We start from the raw sequence: 5722 nt of genomic DNA on the forward strand, positions 1-5722 counted from the left end.
TAACCAAAGAGAAGACAAATATATATATACATAACATGGAGACGCTTTTTAACTTATAAAAAAATATGAAGCATTTCTAGGAAGATAAACCAGCATATCTTGTCAAGTAGGGAAATTGAATAGAAATAGATGTCTTTGGTGTTTGGTAATTATTATGAGTATAAACATAACTGCTAAAGACAATTAGAGCACTCTCATCAGGTGTGTCAAATGCCAAATATTTGGCATTTGGCACACCAAACACCAAAAACCATCCCTCATCAGCTCTTCCAAATCTCAAAAAATTTGAGACATGGCTACAATACTGTCTCAAATATGAGACGATACGGAGATAAATGCTAAACACTATTTGGCTTATTTAATTCATTTTTTCTCTCTCCTCCTATCAAATGTCTCTCATGTCTCTCCGTCTACATCTCTCGCTCTCTCTGTTCTGGCATGTCTCTCCATCTACATCTCTCACTCTCTCTATTCTGGCATGTCTCTCCGTCTACATCTCTCGCTCTCTCTGTTCTGGCATGTCTCTCCGTCTACATCTCTCACTCTCTCTGTTCTGGCCCTCTCGCCTCGCCCTCTCGCCATCGCCGATCTCACCAAGCCGATCTCGCCATCGTTGATCTCGCCACGCCGATCTTGCCACGCCGAGAGACAGAGACCGCCCGGCTCGCCACTGATCACGACCCACTTTACGATGAAGAGGAACTCCAGTGTGAAGGACACGGTGGCCGGAAGTGAAAACTTCCATCAGCGACGGCGACGGAGGCGGTTTGGGATGTGGGTTTATTTGATTTGGTGGATGGGATGCGGTTTGTTGAATTTTATAATTGATTCGGTGGATTTGGGATGTGGGTTTGTTTGATTTGGTGGATGTGGGTTTGTGCCGGTGAAGGATGTGGGTTTGTTTGGTTTGGTCTCTCTGGTTGTGTTTTTTTTTTTTTTTTTTGAGGTGGCGTTGGTGGATGTGGGTTTGTGCCGGTGGTGGATGTCCGGTGGTGGTGTGGGTTTGTGCCGGTGATGGATGTGGGTTTATGCCGGTGGTGGGGTTGGGATGTGGGTTTGTGCCGGTTTGTTCTCTTTGTTTGTGTTTTTTTTTTTTTTTTTTTTTTTTTTTTTTTGAGGTGGCGTTGGTGACCGTCGGTGTTGTTGCCGGTGGTGGCCGTCGGTGTTTGTGCCGATGGTGGCTGTTGGTGATGATGATGAAGATAGTGATAGGGATAGGGAGGAGGCAATATATTATTTTAATGTATAGTAAATATTATATTAATGTATAGAATTGAAGTATAGAACATTTGATAAATGGTATGTTGTAAAATGATGTGCTAAAATGATTAAGTTGATTTTTGGTGTGTCAAAATGGCATTTTTTTTAAGAGAGCTGATGGGAATGCTCTTTAATGTGGCAGATGCTAAATATGCTTGGTTAACCATGACTCATCAAATGATTCAAATCCAACGCGACACCAACACCATAAGAGAAGAGGAAAAATAAAAGCTAATCCTTTGTTTTTAAATCTCTCACTTGAATAGCCATTGGAAGGTAATGGTTAGGAAAATTAAGAGGCAAATAACAAATTAAGAATTAGTGCTCATAAATAAAATTTAAAACATGAACATAAATACCATATTAAAGAAATACATTTATTTTATTCAAATTTGTAAATTATTATTGACACTTGGCAAACATATTGACATGTACAAATAATTATTTGACACACGGCATTATCTGTCCATATAATACAAAAAAAAAAAATATATATATATATATATATATTTTTTTTTAGAAAAATCCCCAGCGGGGTAAAGAGCATATTATTGCAGCCTTAAAAGATCAAGTTGGTAAACATCAAGAACATCTTGAGGAACAGACTCCATCCAGACAAGAAAAGGACTTCTGGCAACCTTTCTAGCAAGTCTATGGGCAACACAGTTCCCTTCTCTATGAATGTGCTTAATTGAAATAAAGGAAAAGCTAGAAAACATAAACTTAATATCTTGCAGTACATGACCCATATAAGAGTAGTCCATGTAGTCACCAAGAATAGCAATAATAACTATTTCAGAGGCACCTTCCACAACCACCTTGTCAAACCCGAGTTCCTTAGAAAACACCAAAGCCCGGCGAGTAGCTAACACTTCCACCATTTCCCCGAAGCAAGTGATGGAATTTTTGTTGTGAGAGAGCAGCCATAACTCATCCCTGTTCATTCCGGATTATCACATCGATGCCAGCTAGTCCGTCTTGTGAGAAAATTGCGCCGTCAAAGTTCGCCTTCACACATGGCGCACTAGGAGGCCTCCATTTTACTCCACGAGCTGTCCTTGGAATTTTAGTATGAGTGGGGTGTAGTTGTTGAAATTCTTGGAGAGCACCATACGCCTTAGGAGGAATCTGATTGAGTGGCAACGCAGGCTCACCTACTCGGACATTGTTTCGACGTTGCCAAACTTCAGAGATCATCATAGCAAAAAGATCAGATGAGGACTTTTCTTCCAAAGCACGTTCAAGAATCTCGAAGAAACTGGAGCAGGTACCTGTTTCTGTTAACAGCTTGCTAAAGTGCACTTACCACATATCCTTTAGATTCGGGCAAGACCAAAGGGCATGCAATGTGTCCTCTGGCTGTACCTTGCAATCCGAACACACAGCTTTGGTCAAGATTTGTCTTCGAACCAAGTTAACTCGTGTAGTCAAGATTTGTCTTCGAACCAGGCAGAGATTTAACCTGGTTTGGAACATGCAGATGCCACATAGCTTTCCAAACATTTGAGTTTACCCCACCATTAGATGTGTATAGCTGCTTCGGATGGTCTTGTTCCATCAAAAGACGATAACCCGACTTGACCGAGAAAACTCCATCATGGGTGTAAGGCCAGAAAGGAAGGTCATCCCGATCAAACAAGCAAAGGGGAATGGCCTTAATGGTTGCTGCCACTTTGGGTAGAAATAAGCTATCAATCTCTGCCACCTTCCAGCACCTATCTACATGGTTTATTAAGCTAGAGACAATGGCATTTGCATGGCTTTCTGTGGCAGGGGAGAGAACTTTGCCTTGCCAGGACCCAGGCAGCTAGGCATCTTGGAAAATATGCACCTGAGAACCATTCCCAATCCTCCATTTCAATCCACGTTTAATGAGTTCTATTCCCTTCAACATACTCTTCCAAGCAAAAGACCATTTATTTTCTTTGGCATCAAAAATTGACCCATGTGGGAAGAATTATGATTTTAAAAACCTGAAAAATAGAGTCATGATTTTGTAATAGGTGCCAAACTTTAGCTAACATGGCGTCGTTAAATTTTTGGAGCTCCCTAAAACCCATGCCTCCAATAGCTTTTGGCCTACACAAAGTATGCCATTTTACCCAATGAATACGCCTCCTAGTACCACGTTGGCCCCACCAAAATTTTCTAATCATAATCTCTATCTCGTGACAAAGTGTAGTGGGAAGTTTAAAACAACTCATAGAGTAAGCGGGGATTGCTTGTACCACTGCCTTTAAAAGAACTTCCCTACCAGCTTGGGATAGAAGCTTCTCTTTCCACCCTTGGAGCTTAGACCATATCCGATCTGTAATGTAGGCCAAGCTTGCTTTCTTACACCTACCCACAAAAGATGATAAGCCTAAGTATTTTTCATACTGTTTAATCTCAAGTACCCCAAGCAGATCTTTAATGGAGTCTTGGACCTCACTGTCCGTGTTTTTACTGAAAAACAATGTGGTTTTCTCTCTATTCAGCTTTTGTCTAGAAGCTTCTTCATAAGTAGCAAGAAGGTTTTGGATGTGTGTACATTCCTAGACTGATGTTCTGCAGAAAAGCAAGCTATCATCTGCAAAAAATAAATGGGTTAATCTAGGGCCATTCCTGCAGATAGATATGCCTCTAATATCACCAGAAGTAGCTGCTTTAGAAATTAAACCATGTAAACCCTCAGTGCAGAGAAGGAAGAGGTAAGGAGATAGAAGGTCCCCTTGTCTTAATCCTCTACTAAGGTGGATGGTTTGTGAAGGCTCCCCTTAATCAAAATGGAGTAAGAGACAGTAGTAATACACTCCATCATAAGATCAACCCATCTACTATAAAAACCCATTTTTCTCAACAAGCATTCCAAGAAAGACCATTCGACTCGATCATAAGCCTTGCTCATGTCAAGCTTAAGAGCCATAAAACCTGTAGAACCATTTTGCTTAGTTTTCATGCAATGTAAAGTTTCGAATGCCATAAGGATATTATCTGTGATCACCTGCCCAGCTTCGAAAGCACTTTGATTTTCAGAAACAATAAATGGCAGCAAAGGTTTCAAACGATTAGCTAGAACCTTTGAAATCAATTTATAAATTACATTGCAAAAACTTATTGGTCTAAACTCAAAAAAAAAAAATTTAGGATTCTTCACTTTGGGAATAAGAGTAACATAAGTGTAATTAAACTCTTTTGGAATGTGACAGAAATTTAAACAATCCAGGACAGCTTTAGAGACATCATCATCAATCAAGGGCCAAAAAGATTGAAAGAAAAGAGGGGACATACCATCGGGTCCTGGAGCCTTAAGTGGGGCCATCTCCTTCAAGGCAAGATCAACATCTTGTTTAGTAAAGTCTCTAGTCAGGTTGGTATTCATATCCTCAGTGACTAAGGGTTGTATCACTTCCAAAATACCATGGGCGTTGGCTGGCCTTTCGGATGTGAACAACCTTGTATAAAAACCAACTATGATGTCTGCCACTTGAGCATTATTTGTGCACCAAGAGTTTGTATCATCAAGCAATCCCACTATCCTATTGCGTCAAAATCTCTTAGAGGCTTTATTATGGAAAAAACGTGTATTACTATCACCACACTTAAGGTGCAAAGCTCTTGCCCTTTTAACAAATAAATATAGGAAGTCAACATATGTCATTGTAGTATAGATTAAGAAAGAAACATGTCACTACTATATGTATCCAATAGTTGTGGGATCCAACTTTTATTATATATTATAGATAGATTGATGTTTTCCCATCTCTTTGTACAAGAGTTTTCAGTTACCTATTTGGAGTTACTAGCAGAAAGGCGTGCTGCCATTTTTGTCCACAAAGTAGGTCTCCATGAGTCCATTTTAGAAGGAGACTCGGAAACTGTCATCAAATCTCTTCAAAAAGATGATATGCTTCAATCTGCTTATGGTCATCTCTTTAAAGACACTATGTTCTATGTCAATTCCTTGAAGAGCTCTAGTTTCTCTCATACCTATAGGAAAAGAAATTCTGTAGTTGATGCTTTAGCAAAAAAAGTTAGATTTAGTTCTAATTTAACTGTCTGGATGGAGTCTATTCCACCAGATATCAACACTTTTGTATTGGCAGATATGCCTTCTTCTTGATTTAATAAGACATTACAGATTGGATTCTCAAAAAAAAAAAAAAAAAAAAAAAGAGTTTTCAACGGTACTCAAATGTGTGTTATAAGAGCTTCCAGTGTTTTTAACGCCTTTTTTTTTTTAAACACTAGGTGTTTTCTCAGTAACTCAACATACATATAACATATATTTTGATTTTCTTTCTTTATTTTCGGGTTATTTTTTATTTTCCATTTTGTATAGGGTATTAAAAAAATAAAAAAATAAAACTTTAAAGTGTGTAAATTGTTTTTTTGTTTGTTTCTTTTATGAGGACCCACTCTTTTCTGCATGGGTATAATGATTTTCAAATTCCTCATTTTTTTCAATGTTTTGGTTAAAGCC

Source organism: Quercus robur, chromosome 11 (genome assembly GCF_932294415.1).
Source record: "Quercus robur chromosome 11, dhQueRobu3.1, whole genome shotgun sequence".
NCBI lineage: Eukaryota > Viridiplantae > Streptophyta > Magnoliopsida > Fagales > Fagaceae > Quercus > Quercus robur.